The sequence below is a fragment of the Pseudorca crassidens genome, chromosome 5, assembly GCF_039906515.1.
Source record: "Pseudorca crassidens isolate mPseCra1 chromosome 5, mPseCra1.hap1, whole genome shotgun sequence".
Taxonomy (NCBI): domain Eukaryota; kingdom Metazoa; phylum Chordata; class Mammalia; order Artiodactyla; family Delphinidae; genus Pseudorca; species Pseudorca crassidens.
Window position 1 is genome coordinate 11472395 of NC_090300.1, and position 24299 is coordinate 11496693.

At 36.0% G+C, this 24299-nt stretch overlaps 1 protein-coding gene across 1 annotated transcript in view; it reads right to left on the reverse strand.

The window, feature by feature from the left end:
• KCNH8 (potassium voltage-gated channel subfamily H member 8) overlaps positions 1-24299 on the reverse strand; it is a 387731-nt gene that overhangs the window by 99544 nt on the left and 263888 nt on the right. The gene's annotated exons all lie outside the window — the stretch shown is intronic.

Below are 24299 nucleotides of genomic sequence, written 5' to 3' on the forward strand. Positions count from 1 at the left end.
TCCAAAGAAGACATACAGATGGCCAACAGGCATAGGAAAAGATGCTCAACATCACTAATCATCAGGGAAATGTGAATCAAAACTACAATGAGACATCACCTCACATCTGTCAGAATGTCTATCACCAAAAAGAAAAGAAACAAGAAGTGTTGGTGAGGATGTGGAGAAAAGGGAAACCTCATGCACTTTTGGTGGGAATATAAATGGAAAACAGCATGGAGGTTCCTCAAAAAATTAAAAACAGAACTACTAAATGTTTCAGCAATTCCACTCCTGGGTTTTTATCCAAAGAAAACAAAAACTCTAAAACTATATATGCACCTCTGTTTATTGCAGCATTATTTACAATAGCCAAGATATGGAAGCATCTTAAGTGCCCAATAATAGGTGAGGGGATAAAGAATATGTGGCACGTGCACACACACACAATGGAATGTTAGCCATAAAAAATGAAATCTTGCCACATATGACAACATGAATGGACTTAGAGTATATTATACTAAGTGAAATAAGTCAGTCAGAGAAAAACAAATATTATATGATTTCACTTACATATGGAATCTAAAAATCAAAACAAATTAACAAACATAACAGAAACAGAATTCTATATGGAGAGAACAGGTGGTTGCCAGAGGGAAGCAGGGTGGGGGGAAGAAAGAAATATATGAGGGAGATTAAGAGGTACAAACTTCCCATTGCAAAATAAATGTCACAGGTATGAAATGTACAGTGTGGGGAATATAGTCAATAACTGTGTAACACCTTTGTACGGTGACATACCATAACTAGACTTATTGTAGAGGTCATTTTGAAATGCATAGAAATATTGAATAACTATTTTGTGTAACAGGAACTAATATAGGTCAATTATATTTCAAAAACAAACAAACAAACTCACAGGAAAAGAGATCAGATTGTGGTTACCAGGGGTGGAGGGTGGTGGGTGGAATTGGATAAAGGCAGTCAAAAGGCACAAACTTCCAGTTATAAGACAAATAAGTAGTAGGGATTTAATGCGCAACATGATTAATATGATTGACACTGCTGTATGTTATATATGAAAATTGTTAAGAGAGTAAATACTAGTGTTCTCATCACAAGGAAAATTATTTTTTCTATTTCTTTAATTTCATATCTATTTGAGATGATGAATGTTCATTCATTAAAGTTACTGTGATAATCATTTCACGATGCATGAAAGTCAAATCATGCTATATACCCTAAACTTGTACAGTGCTGTATGTTAATTACATCTCAATAAAACTGGAAGAAAAAAGGAAAGCCTATAGTGAATCTCTTTAGTGTTATAAAACACTTCAGTAATATGAAAAACCATCCAGTAGAACATGAGCTTATGAAATCAGATTTATATGTGTGTGTAAAGATGAGTTTATATGGATAGAGAAAAGAGAGAAAGGATTAGCACATGTATCATAACATCTAGCATTCAAAATGGTGTTTTACTTAATTTGGTATGAATGAACCCTGTTGTAATGGGGTTTAGCTAGAAACTAGAATGGAGCCCATGTTAGGGGTTTCCTTTTATAAGCTGACACAGAGTTAATACTTTATTGAGTGCTTCTATCTTATTTATATGCACTAACCCTATAGAATAGGTACAATTATCATCCATCATTTGATTCATTATTTCATTAATCATTACAACAACTTAGAAATTATTATCCCCATTTTTAAAGATGAGAAAACTAAGGCTCAGAGAGATTAAATGCATGTTCAAGATGGCAGAGTCAGGATTTTAATCCAGATCTGTGTGCTTTGACAGCCCAGATTCTATGTCCGCTGTGCCATAATGCTTCACATGCTATATGTACAGACCCAACGGCACTGGTGTTGCAGCATGGTGAATGCCTTTACAAGCAAGGTGCCATTTATATTATGCTATATATATATATATATATATATATATATATATATATATATATATATATATATATATATATATACACATACACATGGTGGAGAAAGAAGCCATCTTAGCTAAGCCTCTCTGGAAGCGGAGAAGCCTTTAAGTGTAAGTAATCTAAGTGTTGGGTCCAGTACTATAAATATCCTTAGGCGATAATAAGGAAGGAACACAGAGAAAGGAAGCAGCCAATGAAGCAAGCCTAATCCAGAAAGCTACCACTACCGGCAACTGGCGCTTAATCCTATTGGAAGACGCTGGGACCAGTGTAGAACAAACCCTTGTTAGAGCAGGGGAAGATTTGCACCATCTCTCAGCCGTCGTTGATTGGGGACTGCTCATAGGGAGCATTAATTCCCCACAGTGCCATGCCCGCTATCAGAGGAGCCTTCCACAGCTTGGGACAATGCCTCAGGCAAATCGATCAGACCCTAAGGATGAGACTCAGACAGATTTAGGGGACATGGTGGAGTACCAACAACATTCGCAGCAGCAGCCAACCTCAACTCAAGGCCAAGTATAATATTGGACTAGGCATTTTCTTTCATATAACATCATTTTCACCCAACTCTCAAGATAACTCTGCTTCTTTTTTTTTTTAAACTGATGGAGACCCAACAGAGAATTTGAGCAATTTTCTCTTCTTTTTTTAGGAACTGTTATAACTGACAGGTAAATTCATCACTCTCTAACTTAAACATCCATGTCTTCCTGCTATATGACACTGCTTATAAAGAGGTAATCATTTAAAACTATCATTTAATTGTGCTTATTGAAACCATTACTATATAAGTTTGTGTTTCCAGTGTCCACTTCTGCTTAGAGGGGGGAAATGTGTCCCAAAATAAATAAAAAATAAATAATCTCAGAGAAAATAGAAGATTGATCCAAACGTAATTCACAGTGTAGACATGGAATAACGTGGTATTTAGACCCTGAATATTATTGGGCTGGCTAAAAAGTTCATTCGGGTTTCTCTGTACCATCTTATGGGAATACCCCAGTGACCTTTTTGGTCAACCCAATACTTTAAAAGTGATCAAGAAGTTCCTAATGTAAATTCCAAGCATAGAAAATACTATAGTTAACATTTGCTTCCCCTCACCCCATAACTCTGATAACCTACTTAATCTTCTTGGACATCATTAGGTTGAGAGGTGGAAGATCACTGTGATTCTTGTGAGTGATAAGGCAAGTGGCTGGATGGGAGAGGCAAAGCAGAGGGAGACAATGATGGCTAAGGGCCACAACATGAGAACTTCTTTGACCTTTTCAGTCTTCTTGGCAAGGGGCTGAAATGTGGGACTGCTCAGTTGCACAGGTGACTGACGACTATCAGGAGAAATGTCAGAAGTTTGAGTGTGTCTGTGTGTTTATGTGTGTGTATGGGGAGTGTGCGGCAATTGAGACCCAACACAATTGTGAGATACTGTATTTGCTGCTATAGGTACTCAAAAAGAGTTGTTCACCCCAAACAAAATACCAAAGAAAAGCTTGAGATTTCAACTCCATTGTCTCAAAATATCTACACCTACAGCATTGATAACATCATTGATAAGAAACATACTTGTCTCCATTCTTCAAGGTTCATCCAGTGCCTGCCACCATAATTTTTTGTTTTGTTTTTTGGTTTAAAGAACATTTTTTACTTTGGGATAATTTTAGCTTAACACAAAAGTTGCAAAGAATACAGAGAACCCCTGTACACTCTTCACCCAGTTTCACCTATTGTTAATATCTTACATAACAGTGGTGCACAATTTGTCAAAATTATGAAATTAACATTGTACATTACTACTAACTAGACTATGGACTGTCTACATTTTAACTGAAGAAACAGAGTCAAGGAGAAGTTCAGAGACTTAGCTTCCAAAACTCACTCTCGACCTTCCACCTTGTCCCCATTTTAGAGGATATGACTGAGGACAAGACTAGAGGAGCACAGGCTGTAGTGGTATTTGATACTGATTCATTGATTCCACTAAGGAGGAGGTCCCAATTTGAAGAGGAACTTCATTCCTTGGAATTCCCACGAATCCCACACTTTGGTTCTCACAAACTAAGAGGAGACTTACATTTCTGAAGTGGTACAATCTACCTTTGAGGCAAAAGTCTGAAACAAAAAGGATTAATCACAGAATAGTAGAGACTGGACTTTGAGTCAGGAAATGAGAGTCCTAATCTTGGTCTTGCCTCTAATTAACTACATGTATGATCCTTTATGCATCAGTTAGCCTTTCTGGTCTTCCACTTTTCAACTTGTGTATGAAGTGACTGGATTGAGTAATCTCTAGGTTCTTTTTCAGGTCTAAGATTTTATGAAATAAGATCCTGTAATGTTTTTTCACAAATGGGTGAATTTTTTAAAGAAAAATGCTTCTGTAATAACCCATGATTTTGTGACTTTCTCTTTTATTTGTTTTTAATTATTTGAATGATGACCCACTGGCAAATATTGATGGGATAAGGATGCAAGTTTTTCACATTTTGATGCATGTATCAGTTCTGCTCTATTTCCACTGCTGAACAATTCTTCAGAGCAAGAAATGTTAGATGCGATTAGTACTGTCAAGAAAAAAATGTACCATTTGTGTTAAAATCAGCCCAGAGTTGGCCAATTCTCTGAAGTCTACTTACATTTGAAGTTCCTATTATAGAAACTTCCTAAATATTGATAACCAAGATATAGCATTTCACTTAAGCAATGATTAATTGAAATATTATACACTATTGCAAACTGCAAAAATAAGCTGTCATCACATACATCAAAAAACCAAAACCAAACAAAAACACCTTAGAAAGAATGCAAAATGTGAAACAATCCAAAACTACAGTTGAGCAGCTACTGTAGAGTTTTCTAATCAATCCTAAGAAGAGGCAGAACAAACCACCTGATTCCAGCCAACTGGGGCACTTCCAAATGTCTCTCAAATTTAGTGCTAAAAATAAAGGAAAATCGAACATAGATTGGGCTCATAGCTAAGTAAGCAGAACATAAACGATAAACTATTTGCACTTAACCTTCCTACCTAAAATGCTCATACAACTCACAATGCTTTCAGATCTGTGCCTCCGTGTGGGCATTTTTTCCTGAGTAATTGCCCTGGTGTTTCTCATGGATTAATGAGTTTGTGGGACATATATTCATGGCTGAGCTCGGTGTATCATGTACAAGTTGTCACTAAGAAAGTTCTAATCCAAAACACTCGTCACTTGCACCTACATCAGGACAAAAACCTGTTTCAGGAAGATAATTTAGGATAAAGGTAATTGAATCCAGCCAAATTATTTTATTTTATTTTTATTATCTGCCCCCAATTTCCTTTCTGTTCTCTCTTTTGTCTCAAAGGTTCAGAGTTGGTGCAAATCTAGGGAAGAAAAATGAATTGACACATCCACGTCCACAGACCATTTCTCAATTGTTTTTAGTACTTGCTTGACAGTCATTTAAGTTAGAAACATAGGGTTTTGGCATCTACTGAAGAGGAATCTCAAATTTCTCTGGTTTAAAGAACTTCAAACTAAAATCCTGATTACATTTCTTCCAAATACATTAGAGGGAGATACATTTTCTAACATCTCAATGATAAAAGTAACTCTAAGATAAATTAGACCACATAATATGTTGGAATGTTTTACTCAAATAGCCCATTAAAGAGTCCTCTGGATTTTATTTATCTTTACTTGGTATTGAAACTGTTCTGAAGGCATGTTCCTCAAGTTTCTAGGAAATGTCCGAGTCTCAAAATGAAACACCAACTTTGAGGTGTCAGCCTTTGTTCTCCTTTAAAAGAGCTGATTCTGCAGCTCGGTGCTTTGTGACCACCTAGAGGGGTGGGATAGGGAGGGTGGGAGGAAGGGAGACGCAAGAGGAAAGAGATATGGGAACATATGTATATGTATAGCTGATTCACTTTGTTATAAAGCAGAAATTAACACACCACTGTAAAGCAATTATACTCCAATAAAGATGTAAAATAAAAAAAATAAAAATAAAAGAGAAAAAAAAAATTTTTTCTAAAATCAAAAAAAAAGAGTTGATTCTGAGTCATATCTAGCAATGCATTTAAAAACATGTAACTAACTTTGTTTGATGGCTTGTTGGGTTGTGAAGCACAATAAGTAGTGGGAGTTTGTGTGACCATTCCAAAATAAGTTTTTAGTCAGTGGGTGGCGGAGTGACTGGACTTGAAATAAACAGGGCAATGGGGTTATGTCAGAGATCGAAAGGGTGGCATGGGAATTTTTAAAAATGAGAAGTAGACAGAGTACAGAGAGGCAACACATAAAGGGGCCAGAAGCACAGACAGAACACAGAAAAGAAACATGACTACAGAGAAGAGTGTCAGCCCAGGCAGCGCAGGAAAGCTTGAAAACCCAGAAGGCAAGCAACGCGGCATCCAGAAATGCATAGGAAACTTGTCTTGGAATTATATTGCCTGACCTTGTTGTATCTTAGTTCTGCCACTTAATCATTATGTAAAGTTGGGTAAGAGTCTTATCCTCTTTGTGCCTTAGTTTGTTCCTTTCTAAAATGGAGAACGTGGCAGTAACTTACCTCACAAGCTGTTGTAAGGTTAACTCACCCAATTCACATCCAGTGCCTAGCAGAGAGCGGCATAACACAGAGCAAGCTTAGATTAAAAAGCTATTTTTTCAAAGGAATGAAGGTTTTCTGTCTTACGGAAAATAACGGAGACCTTTAAAATCCTTCATTATTGAAAACATGTGTAAAATATGAATCCAGAATCCTATTTCCATAAGTGGAAAATAATGAATACAATAGTAGATATAAAGGACACAATCATATCCTTCTTGGATATCAAGGCTCTTGCATCATTCATAATTACAAATGCTACTTTCCATGATGAGATACGATACTGAAGACATGAAATGGGTAGGATATGGGCTCGTATTTCAGAATACTTCCTGGCTTCCAATTGCTTTGCTGTTACCTCACTGATTATGGTAAAAATAGTGGTAGTAAGTTGTAATATTTTTATTTGTGCACTTGTGGTTGGAGACCACACATTGATCAACCAATGTGAATATATTCAGTGTGCTTGAATACATATATTTAATATATAATGTTTATATATTAAAACATAAATATGCTTTAATATTTATATATCCTTTAATTTAATCCTGTATTGTATAATTTAATTTCTTACAACTCTAACAGCTAAGTATTACTATATGAAATGTTGATATTAAAATATTGGTACTAAAAAAGGTTAAAGTAAAACATGACCAAGAGCGGACATCTGTTAAGGAGAAAGACTAGGTTTTTTTGTTTGTTTGTTTTGGTTTTTTTTGCGGCACAGGGGCCTCTCACTGTTGTGGCCTCTCCCGTTGCGGAGCACAGGCTCCAGACGCGCAGGCTCAGCGGCCATGGCTCACGGGCCCAGCCGCTCCGCGGCATGTGGGATCTTCCCGGACCGGGACATGAACCTGTGTCCCCTGCATCGGCAGATGGACTCTCAACCACTGCGCCACCAGGGAAGCCCAACACTTCCTGATTTCTGAATGCTCTGTTCCCAGCCAGGTCGACATTTAGATCAATTCCCTTTGCTTTAACCTCCACCACTGCTGAAGAGAGGCTTTTCTTGAACCAGGAGACTAAAATGTTACCTTCATTGCTTCTACCTGTCCCATAGTCTCTAAATAGCTTCTAATTAGTTAATTAACTAATTCACTCAATTAGCAAATAGTTAGTGACAACATATAATGCTTGAGATGCTGTGTATTATATAAAGATAAGGGAGATGAGGTCTTCATTATGGGGCAGTCTATTGGGGGAAACCCTAATACAAGTATAAGGTGGACCAAACTAAGTGCTCCTTGCTAGAGCAATCAGAAAGGGTTTAAAGGAGGGTAGGAGTATTTAAGTTGTACTGTAAGAATGAGTAAGATTTGGAATAACAGAGATGGAGTAACGTACATCTTGGGAAGCTGAACGCACATGAATAAAGGCACTAGGCCAGTATAATACAATGCATGTATGGGGAAAGGGAAATCATGCAATTTGGCTAAAGTGAAAGGTGTGGGATGGAAAGTCACGTAAAGTATGTCTAACCTACACGTTTCCAAACTTAAATATTTTCCTTTTCTTTCAAGGTATCAAAGATCAACCACCACAAGAAAAGTTGGGTTTAAACTGTGATATCAAGGCTCATATTTGATGAGCCTTGATACTTCCTGGCAAGAATGTTAAACCTTTGGATAAATTAACAGGAAAAATTGTCAAATCATTCTCCATGTGTGTGTGTATGCGCACGTGTGTGTGTGTAACAGAGAAATCACAAATAACTGGGGGGTGGATTTAGTTTAATTCTTCATAGAGTCAAGGGGAATTTGTTCAACTTTGCTTTGAGAATCTGATAATGCAAAAAGATAATGCCCATTTTTAATTTTAGAAATAATTTGTAAAGAAATGATAAAACAAATCGTACTGAGGCTTTGAGAAACTCCTGGAGAAACCTTTTGGGATTCATCTGAGGGTCATTCAGTCTGGCTACAAAGTCCAATAAACGTAGAAGCATAACAGACACTTTTCAGTCTTCTGAGAGGCTCATACTGAAGATTTCAGTTTGATGACATTGAACTCTTATGCTGGTATCTAGATAATTATTTGTAATCATTATGAATCATCATCACTATGATGCAACTTATAAACATCTTAAAGGATCTTTCAGGATATTCCAAATTGTCTCACCTGCAGTGAGACAATTTAGGGGTATTTTTATCTTGTCTCACTTTTCAGTAATCCAAGTAATCAATTTTTCATTTCCATTGCTGAAACAGATCAATTCCTTAGCTCTCTGCTCCTTTATCCCCCCCACTGGCTTACCGCACTTTAACCACATTGATTACCTGCTGTAGCTCCCGCCAGACTGGCATCTTGGTGAGAGTAGAGATTATGGTCTCTCTAACACACCTGATTCCTAAGCCTAACTTGGAATTCAAGGTGTGGCACCTAATATGTACTCAGTACCTGTTTGTTAAGTGAAAAAGCGTATCATTCTAAATCATAGAGGCCACAGAATAGATACTCTTGCCATGTATATAAAACAGGCTTTGGGTTTGCAGAACGGCTTGGACTGCAGCCCCATCATTACTTAATAATGTGATTTCAGGTGAGCTAGCCTTCTAAGTTCCAGCTTCTTCAACTAAAAAATGGAAATAAAAATGTCTCCTTGTCTGTTGTGATGACTGAAGAAGATAATTTTGCAAAACCTCTGGCATGGTTCCTGGAGTGTGATTACCTGCTTAAAATGTTGGTTCCTTTTTACTTCTTCTATCACTTTTTCACAAATAACTATATTACTCAAAAATAAGTTAGCTTTCTAAATTCGAAGTTGAGTTGACAACTAATTTTCGTCATCTATCATGGATATAACTAAAAATGGACATATGCCAGTGGGGAAATTTGAGCATTCAAATAAAGTGATCCATAAATGTAGACAGAGAATAAAATATATTGAATATCTCAAAGGCTTCATTATCACTTAGCTAAACCATTTGTTTCCTGATTCCACTGCAGTGTCGACTAATTTGAAGGAGGATATATTTTGACCCAGTGTTTTGATTGTTATGACCTTTGACCCCCATCCCCATCTAGATACCATGATTTGGTTTATCTCATGCTCTTTGCTCCTTGTTCAAAGAAATAAAAACAAATTTTAATTATTTTATCCAATAAATAAATATGATTAGTAGAAATGAGACAAATACAGTTGACAATGTTTAAAACAGAGCAAGTTGAAATTGGTTAGTTTCCAAAACAAACAAAACAAAACAAAAATGACCTGATTGAAAATAAACATTCCTTAGGAAAACTGAATATAGCAAACATTGATTGGGGGAAAATTAGACATAGTAGAAACAATGAATCAATAACAAAATTTGCAATAGCTAAAACTGTACAGAGTCAAATTTGTTATTCATCAAAAAATGACTGAAGAATAAAAACTTCTTGAAAAAAATTAGTTCTCAATTTAAAACTTAAATTGAGAAGATTGGACTTGATAGAAATGTTGTCACAAAAGAAAACTCATCCTATCTGATGTGGAATTTTAAAAAAATGATTGATGAATTAAATCTTTGGTGTAAAGTTTATGTATAAAATAACTGGATAAAAATAATTCCAATACAATAAAAAGAAAATGGAAGAAAACTGTTTAACCCTGCTGTATAGGTATTTGATTAAAAAATTAAATTAGTATGATGAAGTTCTAGCAAATTCATCTAGCCCTCTAGATGAGAAATCAGAAACGATGCTATCATTCTAATGGTAACGTCTGTATCCACTATACAATGGAAATGTCCTTAGGGGTCAAGAGAGTGAGCACAGAACATTCACAGGATTAACATAGGATGTTCAAAATGTTAGGATCAATATAGCTTGTATTCATCAAAATCAATTCAGTATTTGGTCGGATAAAGGTTTTTAAATTGTCTGATATCTTTGAATGTAATTGTTGACAAAGAAAATAGAGTACTTTATTAAAATAATTCCATTAAACTTGCCATCCAAAGAAGGAAACTTTCCCTTCTAAAGAATGAAAAATATTTAATTCACTAATTTAAAATAATGTCAAATCTATTTTTAAACTTGGCAGTGGCAATGAATTTCTGTCCTCTCTCTCTCTACCTCTTTCTCTCTCCCCCTCACTCACCACACTCAGTACAGCCATGATATCTGTAAAGAATGACCGCCATAACATGACTTGCTTACACCGTTTGCCTAGCATGTTCTCAACAGAGAAATCACAGAGAGTCACATACCCTCACTTGTCAACAAAAAAATACTGGATTATTCATTTAAGAATATCTAACCCTTCAGAATCCTATTACACATAGTATTATTTCTTGGATTTTTGCAGATACATTTGCATTGCTATGAATAAACGTTTTTGTATGAAACACATAAAGCACTGTATTTGAAGACCAGAATCATGTATGTTCACTTATGACAGACTCTTAATGCAACTCAGGTGCTGACTGACTCTTTGGAATTGTTTTGTTGGTGACTCTCAAGTGGATCAGAAAGAGTCACTACATATCTCAAAATATACCATTTAGCCATAGAATACCTTTGCAACCTGTGAACCTAAACCAGTATATTTTAAAAATTAATGGAATTAGCTAGCACTACAGCATGATTTTATGGGCAGATGATAAAATTAGAAACACCGCCCTCCTTCTCTGCATCACATTCAAAAAACTCAATCTTGACAAAATTCCATTTCAGGCTAGAAAGATGGCTAAAAATAAGCCCGTCATCCCTGACCATCGGCAGCAGCTTTTCAGTAAAGACCGCAGGCAATTTCTCAGAAACTCAGATCCAAGAACCATTCAAGATAGAGATGATTTATGAAGACCCTCTTTTTAAAAACGGTGGATTTGTATCTTGCTGTATTTGTTCTGTAAATAAAGTTACATATAATTTCTTGGGAACAAAATCAGCTGCTGTAGTCATGATTTTAGTAAAACACCACATATTGGCAATAGCAATGATTATGGTTACATCAATAGCAACTGTAGTAGTGGTAGCAGTAAAATTAACATGTACTGAAGATTTAGTAACCACTTTATATTATTTAAACCTTATAACACCTGATGAAGCAGCTAATTCTGTCTCTAGTTTATAGATGAGGAGACTGTGCCTTAGACAGGTAAGTAACACAAACAAAACTGACACAGGTGGACTTCCCTGGCAGTCCAGTGGTTAACACTCCGTGCTTCCCCTGCACGGGGCACGGGTTCCATCCCTGGTCAGGAGAGCTCTGGATGTCATGTAGTGCAGTCAAAGAAAACAAAACAAACAAAAAACTGACTCAGGTAATAAGCGGAGGAGCCAGGCTGTGAAATGAATCTAGAACTCACATTCGTAAAAACTGTCATATGAGATCAGTATATATATATACTGATATATATATATACTGATATCTACCTATCTATCTATCTATCTATCTATCTATCTATCTATCTATCTATCTATCTATATAGGTTCACAGGGGGATGTCAAGCCAAAGGTTCATTTTCAATACCCTCAGAAGAGAAAATGGGTGTAGAGTTCGAAAGCTACATAAAGTTAGGTGACATTAGTTTTTATTTGTCTTTAATATTTCAATTGACTGAGTCTTCCGATATCCAATTTCTGTCAGTCTATTTAATGTTGGTGTAGAGGATGGTGGCGTGAACAAATACACCAAGATACAAATCCACCGTTTTTAAAAAGAGGGTCTTCATAAATCATCTCTATCTTGAATGGGGTTCCTGGATCTGAGTTTCTGAGAAACTAAAATTGGGTTTTTGTCTCTGTCTTTCCTGATGAATCTCAATGGAAAAAAAAAAATCAAGACTCTGATGTCCAAGTAAAGGACATGTTACCAAGGAGATTTTGGCAATAGTCTCCAATAGACTACGAAACATTTTAATTATTTCTTCTGTTTGTAGCGAGTTGGAGAAACTCTAAATAAAAAACACATGCCCACACATACACATATGACAAGAAAGGAGAGAAAAGAGGTCTTGAAGTTTTCAACACCAGATATCTAATTAGTTTAGATAAACTGTGTAATTATCTTCTATTTCTTATCATGTATCCACTAGTTATGTCCATGCTTGTTAAAATCTCAAATGGGGAAAATGTTCCAGTGGAAATTCTTTATAAATTCAATCCCCTTTATAAAAATATTCACACAATTAGGGTAACAGAGGAAAACTTTTCATTAGTTCAAGTCTGTAGATTGTAAGACCAATTTTAACATATACTCACTACTATATATAAAATAGATAACCAGCAAGGACCTACTGTACAGCACAGGGAACTGTACTCAATATCTTGTAATTACCTATAATGGAAGAGAATGTATTGATAATAAAAGAATATATATATATATATATATATATATATAACTGAATCACTTTGCTGTACACCTGAAATTAACACAACATTTAAATCAACTATATTTCAATAAATTTTTTTTTAATTAAAAAAGAGCATGCATATCCCTTTTCACGAGAATGTTCAGCTGGACTAAATAGTTTGGCAAATATCATGCAGAAAAGTATTTTCTGTGTTTTTCCCTCTTGAGTTTGTAGTAAAAACTATATTAATCAGGTCACGCCTTCTCTGGCTTCTCGGGGATTGTATCTGCACATCATCAGTCCAGACTCCAACCTATTATTTTGGTCACATCCTTCTTTTTACTCACTTTGAGTCTGAGATGGCAAATTGGTGACCTATGGGCTTGATCAGGCCCCCAGAAACATATTTTGGCAGTGACACTATGCTTTTCAAGTTCTAAGTTATTTGCCAATACTTTACCCCCAAAAGCCAAGATTTACCCCCAAATCCCAAGTTCCAAATTCTCTGGAAAAATCAGATGTGGTCAAACTTCATCTACACCGGTGCTGGGCTGAGGTCATAATTGGTTCCCTCAGATGGGGCTTGCCTTCTCCACTTCAGCCGTGAATGATAGGCCCCTTTCTCCTCTAGGCCTTTTATTTTGTGACACCAGCTGTTCAAGAATTTTCTAGACTAAACAAATTCATCTCATCCACTCACTGTTCCTCAAACACATTGTGAGATTTCCTACTTCTATGGCTTTATTCACACCGTGTCCCCACCTAAATGTTGTCTGATGCATCCTCTCCAAAGCTGTACTCACCTTTTGAAGCCCAGCTCAAATGCCATCTTCAGACAGATTCAGTTAGAATCACTTCTACTTCTTTCTAAACGACTGAGGAAGTTGTTGCCTATACAAACTTACGCCAAGCCAATATTATAAAAAAAAATTTTGCCAATTTTTATGTCCACCTCTTGAATTTCTAACAACAAAGTACACTTCTAGAAGTCAAGCTCTAAGATTCCTTGTCTTGCTCACAGCTAATAACACTTCTTAGCGCCTCAAGGAATATTTATTTTATAGTAAATACTGAGAACTTTGTAGCATTTAAATGCACCAACCTCAAAGAGTTCTTTTTCTGCTCTATTTTTCTCTATATCTATAGTCTTCTAGGAAAATAATCTGCAGTACATTAAACTGTCACTTATTCCGAAAGAATTATTTTGATTAATATAGTAACTGGAAAGAAATAATTGTATATTAAGCACATTTGATGATGTCTTCTTAAGACGGCTGCATAATTTATTTTCCTGGTAACAGAACAATTCCATCTGAAGAATTGAAGATTTGAGGTCTTAAGTTTAAATGATTTTCCCCCATAAAGGCATTCCAAGTGGGAATAAGGTCTTGAGTAATTAACCCTTATTCAATTTGCTTTTTACGGATTAGATTACAACCATTTTTATATTTCAAAGGTAACACAGAAAATTACACTGGAATTTAGGTTATGTTATTTTTGGCAGAAATGAAGACTGTGGTTCTGGCAAGATTATGAACTTAGCTTATGTGCAAGCCTTTCTGATAGAAACACTGGAAATATATAGATGCTTCCGAAAGAGGAAGTGAAATGCACGTATGCAAAAATGAGGAGCCGCAAGCCTGTGAGCTGACACCATGGTGGTGATGCTGATGGGGAGACAGGGATGGGCAGCTGGTCAGAAGTAATAGTGACCGTGGGCTTGGGTTTCATGGCCATCTGTGCACAGGAGAGAACACTTAAATGCTATAAACGCTGGAACTGACATCTTGTATACAACTGGGATACTAAGTGTGATACATGCAGGGAGAAGGATAGAAATAATTTATTCAACAGCTTACGGGGATGACAAGGAAAATTAGAGTTTGAAAAAAGTGGTCTTCTGAGAGAACTTTAAAAATTTAGGCTTGTGCCTTGCATGCACTGGTGTCTGAATGTGTACCATCTGTGAATCACAGACACCTTGGCGCTAAGAAATTTAAAAAAATTTGATCCCAGGGCAGGGGAAAATCCTAGTATCCTTGACAAAAGCAAGCAAGCAAACAACAACCAAAATTCTGGGTATTCTCATACCTCAATCTGCACAAGATTTTGACAAGGAAGAAGCCCTACTGAAGATGAGCTCACAATAAAATTTTTTTAAAAGTACAAAAGAGGAAATTGTTCACCTTTTGCAAGAGTTGGATGAACAGAAAATTATCACACAACGAACTTGAATTAATAAAATAAAAATGAAGAAATACAATAAGATAGTATGTTTTTTACAATATTTAAATTCAATTCAGAAGCTTGATATAATGGACAAAAAACAAGGAACTGGAACTATAAAAAGGAAACCAAAAAACTATGGAAAGTGAACAGAGGTCTGAAAAAGCACCAAATGAAACTTCCATATGTAGTTTGCCAGAAAATAGTTAATAAGGATCTATAATATAGGTATAATTAAATTCAGAAGCTTGATCTAATGGACATATATAACCCTTGAACTAAAAATTATATCCAAAAAATTGTATGCGCATAATATCCTCAAACATAAAGAATATATACAATTGAGCTTCAACAAACAGTGAAGAATCAGTATCACAGAGACCAAATTCTGTAAACAAGCAATGAATGTAATTAGAAATCAATAACAAAGTGTTAATTTCAAGTTCCATATAATTTGAAATACGTTTAAAGACTTCAACACTTAACAATATATAGCATTAAATGGATTATTTAGGAAAGAAGAGAAACTGAAAATTAATGAGATAGAGGTTCTAATTTACCAAAGAGGAAATTAGAGTGACTCTCTACATCAAAAAAAATATGTTCTACCTTGTTCTACCGTACTTACACAGGCAAATGAAAATTTAAACAACAATTAGACATTACTTTACACCCTCCACTCCCCAACACCCTCCAAGATTTTCACAAGTTTAAAAACATTGGTAACAATTGTTGGTGAAGCTCTGGGGAAAGAACACATATAATATGACCAACTAAATAATTAATGAATACAAGTGCTTCAGAGAAGAATCTGGCAATATGTATTAATTCTGCAGATGCACAAGCTCTTTGACCCAGAGAAACTCTTGCATATGCACACAGAGAATCTTGTATTTGATTGTTCATTGCCCAGTACTTGCCATAGTGAGAGGTGCAGTCAACTCAGTAGGGGAGTGGATAAATAAACCAAAATGATGAGTAAACTGGCTTATTGTACAATAGAATTCTATTAAACAGTTAAAAATAAATATATAAGGTTTATATCTAAGATGGATTGATCTTAAAAAAAAAAAGTTCAATGAGAATGTAAAAAAGATACAAAGAAGAGAGAAATCCCAGCTCCTGTGTATTTTATCTGTGTATCTAGGTCAAGTCATACAACCTATCTGCCTCAGCTTTCTCATCGGTGAATAGAAATGATAACAGTATTGGGCTCATAAAATTATAGCAAGATGCCTTGAACAGTGCCTGGCACTGAGAAAGCCCCATGTATGCCTGTTATTATTATTATTATTACTTCTTACATTTGTGAAGATTTATATGGAAGATAATGAGGGAAAATAATATCATATATTGTTTTACTAATACATTTGTATAGTAACAACAGCATCTAAGAAAATTTTATGCACCAACTTTAGAATAGTAAGGAGGAAAGATGGAGGGAGTAAGGCAGAATTGAAGGGTCGTGGGGCTCTGGCTTCATCTGTGATATTGCATTGATTTAAAAAAAAGAAATAAAGCAAATATATTAAAACAAAATGTTAAAAAAAGATATAATTTTTAGAAGGCGACCATTATACTGATTCTAAACATTTCTGTGTTAAAAATATTTCATAATTCAGGGCTCCCCTGGTGGCGCAGTGGTTGGGAGTCCGCCTGCCGATGCAGGGGACATGGGTTCGTGCCCCGGGCCGGGAGGATCCCACGTGCCGCGGAGCGGCTGGGCCCGTGAGCCATGGCCGCTGAGCCTGCGCGTCCGGAGCCTGTGCTCCGCAACGGGAGAGGCCGCAGCAGTGAGAGGCCCGCATACCGCAAAAAAAAAAAAAAAAAAAAAAAAAAAAAATCATAATTTAAAAAGTAAATTTCCAGGAAATTTCAAGCTTTAGTTTCTTTTTTCTAAGATGAAGTTGAAAACATCTGTCTCATGGGATTTCAATAAAAATCAGATGAGAAAATGCATACAAATATATTAAGCACTGCACCATGCATGTAGGTGGTGCTTAATAAATGTAAGCTAAATATTAATCTGATATAAATCAATTGTTTTCAAAAAATGTGAAGAAAAAAAATTTGTAAGTTATTTTTTTACTCATTAAATTTATTCCTAGTTCACTTGTGAACTAGTTCACAGATGTGATGGGGATTGGAAAAGCATAGGAAAGTGAAAATAGGAAGAACTCAATTGTTGCTGGTTTAGGACTTTATAACCACGAGCATTAAATTCACACAATGTCCCAAGGCTTTTTAAAACTTTGCTACTCAAAGTGTGGTGTGGGGTCCAGTAGCCCTGATTTCACTGGGGAGGTGGTTAAAAATGCTGGATCTCAGGCTCCACCTCAGATTTACTGAATTAGAATCTGTTTTTTAATGCAATCCTCACATAATTTCAGTGCACATTAAAGTTCAAGACCCTGCTTCAAAAAAAAAAAAAAATTAAGTCCAGGAGTCCGTCACTAGGGTTCATTTTAATGGTTAGAAATCTTCATTTTAGGCTTTTTCTCCCCTTTCTTTATTTCATGTATTTGCAAGAATGAAAATCTACAGATCAGGGTTATCTAAAAATGTTTATATAATCCTTTACACAGAACCTGAAAATGTAGAGTGCTGGACAATTCTACCTTCTCTTGAGGAAAATTTGATAGTGATTGAAATAATCAGCTTACAATATCATAAGCCTGGTCATTTTTTTTCCCATTACATGTGGCTTGTAAGTGCTAAGCAGTTAATAACTAGAGAGCCATTCAAATCAATCAGGTTTTATGATGTTTTATCCAATGAGGATCAGGAGATTTAAGACTAAAATTGTCAATGAAAATTTGAAAATGATATTCTTGGGCTTTTTTTGTTTCCGTGATGCAGATACACGTTTAGACATCTGCAATGGATAAATGTACTCCAGCCAAAGGATTGAAAGATAAAAAAAAGCTTCCCTCTATTACAGTATACTCTCAGCTCTAACTTTTGAAGCAGATCATTTAAAGTTCAGTGTGTCATAGCCTTAGAAACAGAGATAGCTTCGAGAAAGAATGTTAATGTTTTAGCTACAAAAGAGAGCTACCGACCACGGTGCAGTCTGCTTGTGGAAGCACAGCTTGGTAAGTACCACTGTTAGGCTGACACAGCAGCACCGACTGCATTACAGGGAGCGAGATGCACCAGGAATTACAGCATCCCCATCTTTCAGCTAATTCCATCTGACATTTGATGTCTGAGAGAGGTATGATGATTTACAGAAGCATTTTAATAAGTGTTTTTATAAATGTTATTGTTTTTTTTGAGTATTAGGGTAAAGTTGTTATTGTAGAAGACTTTTGTCTTTTTTTGAGGGGTGGGCTGTCTAAAATCCTATGTGAAGGGGGTATTCTCCTTTGTGTATAGTAATGGAGAGACACAGGGTCCCACTTCTAACCATGAAAGTGTAAGGTGGGGGGATCCCTCCTTGCCCAGAAGTCCGTGTCTGAATGTATGATGTAAGCGTGACCAATCGGATTCTCCTTTCAGGGACTGTGAATCAGAGATGAACAGAAGGTTAGGACTCACCCATGGCATCTACAAAGGCAGAAACACTTCCAGGCCATCTTTGCAAAATGTCAGCAACTGTGCTTCTTGCACTGGGGTATCTGGATCTGCCTTGGCTCACATTTTTTTCCCCAAGTCTTGTTCTCCATCCTTCTATTTCTGAGTCTGCATGTCCTGCTAATGCATTCCTTTTCTGTTTTTGCTTGCAATCAAGAATTGTCCCTGATACAGAAATATAACCTCTTCACTAGATTTGGTTTTTTTAAATTAATTTTTTGTTATAGTTGATTTACAATGTTGTGTTAGTTTCTGCTGTACAGCAAAGTGAATCAGTTATACATATACATATATCCACTCTTTTTTAGATTCTTTTCCCATATAGGTCATTACAGAGTATTGAGTGGAGTTCCCTGTGCTATACAGTAGGTTCTCATTAGTTATCTATTTTATATACAGTAGTGTGTATATGTCAATCCCAATCTCCCAATTTATCCCTCCCCTGTCCCTTTCCACCTTGGTAACCATAAGTTTGTTTTTTACATCTGTGACTCTATTTCTGTGTTGGTCACTACATTTGAACAGCACTGCTACTTCAGCTCTATATAGCTCATTGATGTAAGTTTAAGTAGGTGGCTGCAATTTGAAAATGGCCTCAATTAGTGATTAAGAGTGGAGGTGGTGGTCATGGTGGTAGTTATCAGGTACAAGAACATAATATGTACCAGAAACTATGTGAGGCACGTCAACTTGAGTACCTGTAATTCCTCAGAAAACGCTGTGAGGATCAGTACTGCCACACCCATTTTACAGATGAGAAAACTAAGATTGTTGTATAAAAAGTCACACATTGAAGTCACCTTGACCAAAATCACAAGCCTAGTAAATCCCCGAAGCAAGATTCAAATCCAAACCTTCCTAGCTTAAATCAGAAGCATTATATTCTCTCAAGGATGCTAATGGAGCTCTTTAAGCACTAATTCAATGTCATTAATTGAACTTTATAAATGTCATAACTGAACTTAATAAATGATAACTAAAATAATATATCCCTACATTAACTGGGATGTAAGGAAACATGTAAGGTCTTCTTTTTTATTATTATTATTTTAAATTGAAGTGTAGTTGACTTACAGCGTTGTGTTAGTTTCAGTTGTACAGCAAAGTGATTCAGTTATATATATATATATATATTCAGTAATATATATATATATATATATATATATATATTCTTTTTCAGATTCTTTTCCCTTATAGGTTATTACAAAATATTGAGTATAGTTTCCTGTGTTCATGCAAAGCCTTCTAACACATTTTTACCTAGGTATTTATTGAAGTCTTCTTATAGAAATGTTCTGAAACATTTCTTCACAGTGAAAACAAAATTTTAAATTTAAAAGCCACACTTAGACTTGAAGCACTATGTCTAAATTCCATAAAAGTTTGTTATATCCCAACAAGCATGTAGGGTAGATGTTGAACCTCTCCCCTATATTAGTTTTGAAGGGAAAATATCCTATTTGTATGCAATTACGAGGCTATGTGAAAATTACTTATTTTCAGAGCCTGACTCGAATAGAAAGTTTGGGCAGATATATTATTTTGAAGATACGTGTAAAAAAGTATATAATAACTTATGGAGCACTGTGACTAAACTTGAAGGCAACACTTTTAAAGCCATTACTTAATACTCTTCCCATATAAGATGATAAGTGTCACTAGTCCCAGGTCATAGTACTTTCTTTATTAGAAGTAACTATCTTAATAAAATAGTAATGATGGTAACAAGAGCTCCTATTTATTGAGCAGTTACTAGGTGGCGGGCACAGTGCTAAATGCTTCACCGAGATTGCCTACTTTAATACTGGTGACCCCAGTGAGGTACGCACTATTATTAGGGCCACTTTACAGATGTTGAAAAAGAAACAGAGCAAAACATCGCCCCCTGCCTCCTGGGGTTCTATATTCAAAGGATCGCTGCTCGAGAGAGAATTTTAAGCCTTGCTGTAGCCTTAGATGAAGCCCAAACTCTAAAGCTTAGCCTGAATTGCCTTTAAAGATCTGGACCCTGACTACCTACCTCTTTAGCCTCATCACCTCACTACCATCCCCCGCTTCACCCTTTATGCTGGTTCTAGTGAAAGGCTTCATACAGTCCTGTCCCTGCTGTGACACACACCCGTTCCTCAGCATCCTTAGAGACAAGACTATTCATTCTTCTTTAAAACTCAGCTCAACTTGGAAATGCCTCTGCTGATAACCTGTTAGATTTAGTTGCCTGCCCTCTATGCAGGTTCTTGCTACAGAACATACCGCACTGCCATATATCCATTGAATTATTTGTCTGTTTTTCTTACTGGACTTTAAGTGCCATGACATTAAGTATATTATTTTTTTCTTCTTTATTTTATTGGAGTATAGTTGATTTACAATGTTGTGTTAGTTTCAGGTGTACAGCAAAGTGATTCAGTTCAATATACATTAAATAAATATTATATTAAATATTAAATATATATATATTCAGTTAAATATATATATTTAATCTTTTTCAGATTCTTTTCCCTTATAGATTATTATAAGATATTGAGTAGAGTTCCCTGTGCTATAAGTAGGTCCTTGTTGCTTATCTATTTTATATATAGGAGTGTGTCTATGTTAATCCCAAACTCCTAATTTAAGTATATAATTTGTTTTGGTATCTCCAGTGCCTAACACAGGACCAAGCATGCAGTGGGCACTCAAAAAATATTTTTTGAATAAATGGCCATATCTTAAGCTACCACCCTATTTGTTCTTTCTATCTTCCTGCTGGAAAGAATTTGCTAAATAACCATTCCCTATTATATCATAATGCTCAAAATTATGAGAAGGGCTTCTACACAAGGAGTTAGGGAATCTAGATTCTTGTCCCATGATTGTCATTTAGTAATGAAAAGACCTTGAAGACTGATTCATTCAACAATTTTCTTTTTACGCATTTGCCATGCACCAGGAACTGTACACCACAGTGAGGAAGCAGTAGTGGACACAAGTGACAAAAGCCCCTTCCACCAGAAAGCTTGTATAACCTAGAGTTGGATTTCTCACCATAAAATCAAAGAGCTGGACTAAGGTCCTTCCAGGCTTAAAATTCCATGAAACAATAAGCCAAATCTCAAATTCCTTAAAATATAATATAGGAACACATAAGAATATGAAATAAAATAGAACACCAGGCAAATCAGTTCATAACTTGCCTCTGATACAATTAATCTAGGAGTATTAATTCTTCCTTACAAAAATAGATATATTATAGAGAAGTGACATTATGAAACATTTTTTAAAGGTTAACTTTGGTTTGGTCTCATGCAAAATATTTGAACCCTCTCTAGTTGTAAGTACAATAGCATGCCTGTCAAGGGCAAAAAGGGAAAAAAATCATTTCAAGGAAATTAACAACGATGGGAAAGGAAGATCCATTTTATTCCTTGGGAAGATGAATCTGTTCTGTACATCTAATGTTAGTCAGAGCATAAAGAACAATATGTTCTCTAATCAAGTTTTATGTGTGTGATGAATTTTTTGATTCATGGTAATTGGACCAGAAAAGGTAAAGCATATTATTAGTGGACAAATTACATAGTAAAAACTAAATTAGTCCAGACTCTCAGCTGCTTCATTACAAAATTAGGTAGGGAAGGTCATAATTATTTAATTTGTGTCCAAATCTCAGCTGGAGAATGTTCCAAACGAACAAATGATCCAAGTAATTTTAGGGGAAGGGAAAGTCCTTGTAGCCAAGCTTAAAAACCCAATATTGACAAACATAATTAGCATGCTACCTTCCTGACCATATCCCTGGAGGTGTTTGGACAGGAAATCTAATCCTCTAAAGATAAATGTTCTGTTATTTTTTATCATAACTGAGTAAACCATATCAATTCCTTGACATGCTATGATCATAGGATGTCCTTCCTGTCACGTTCCTCAAATTTGTTAAATTTGTTGACATTGGATGATTGATTGCTTCTGCTGGTTAACATGGGCACTGAGCTATAATAGAAAATTGATACACAATATTAAACTCACAAAACTGGGTTTGTTCTTCCATTAAAGTCATAAATCATGGATTCTGAAAGAGCCTTTCAAGTTACATAGTGAGTTTTCTCATGTTGCAGATGAGGAAACTGAGGCCCAGACAGGTGAACAAAATGACTGCAAATCTCACAGTTGGCAGGTGTTGGAGCCATGATGAAAGGAGAGATCCACCACTCCCCAGCCCAATGTTCTTCCCATCATTTTATTTTGCCAATAGTTAGCTCTCTTTGTGAGATAACTTCCAGCTTACAAGCTCCCATACATGACACTGGCTTATATCACCAGGACAAAGAGTAGGCGTGATAGGGGGCAATGCCGATGAAGTTCAGGGGGTTGGCTTCTTTTTTCTTGGAAAACAAATACCTCTGCCTATTTGTGGGAAGAAAAACATCAGCTAGTTTGCAGCAGGACTGGTATGTTGGAAATGAAACACAAAGCTTTCCTCCTCTAACTAAATTTGACAGCGTGCATAAGCTGAATCTCCCCATCTGGAGACTCTCAGACTAGACAAGCCTTACAAATTAATATGTGTGTATAGGTCTGGGGCCTGAAGGAAATGAGGTCAGGTCCGAAAAGGAATCAGGTGGCTGATGGCCACAAATCAGAACTTTAACATGGATTCACAACAAAGGGAGGAGACTTCATGCTGTAATTCACTGAAAAGCATTAGGACCATGCTAGGGTCTGTGATGAGGAAGCCAGAGGACAAAGTTATAAAGAGGGAAACGATACTGAAGGACAGAAAATGTTTTCATCCAAGTATAATCCAGACTTTGATCCTCCTTTTAATCAAATCTTCTCTTTCCCCATCTCCTTCTCTCTCTCTCTCTCTCTCTCTCTCTCTCTCACACACACACACACACACACACACACACACACACACACACACACACACACCCCTCATGTTCTCTTTATGCAGGATATTTGTGCTCTCATTCTACAGTCTTATTTCTCTCTTTACTTTGTTCCTGAGAATGGAGGTCTACAGCAATGCATAGAAAAAGTGCTTTGATAAGGAAGATAAAACAATTCAGGATGCATTAGTTTCTTTGTGTACCTCAAGGACAAAATTGAGATGTGTAGGAGAATTTTTAAGAACGTAGACAGGAGACTCACTCCCTTGAACCCACTTTCTTAAGGTCCCCAGCTCATTCTCCAAAGATGTCCTTTAAGGCTTTGTACATGCCCTATGGTGAGAGAGTGGCATTTAGTAAGAGTCCACCCAGGGATGTTCCAAATGCACTCTGCCATTAAAGTGCTGATATAAGAAGTTAGAGCATTTTTTCTCTTGAGAATCTCTATGGCTTTATCCCTGGGCAAAGGTCTGAGCTTCTTTCAAAAGTCCAAGATTGATTTTCGGAGGAGAAGATAAGTGAAGGATTTTCTAGCTAACCAGGAAACATATTCTCTGATTAAATGTCAGATTAAGAAGAAAAAATACCCTACATAAGGTACTATGACAATTCTCTAAAAAGAAAGACTGTGAGAACGCAGATATTTTAGGATAGAGGGTTATAGCCTTCAGAATTTTCATTTTTTTAGAAAGTTCTTGTGGTTGATATAAGTTTAAAAATGTGTTCATGTGCAGAACATTTCAGATTCATTTATGCAGAATTATGTAACACTTGAAACAACTCCCTTAAATTCCCATGGATTATGTGGACACGAAACTTTACAAATT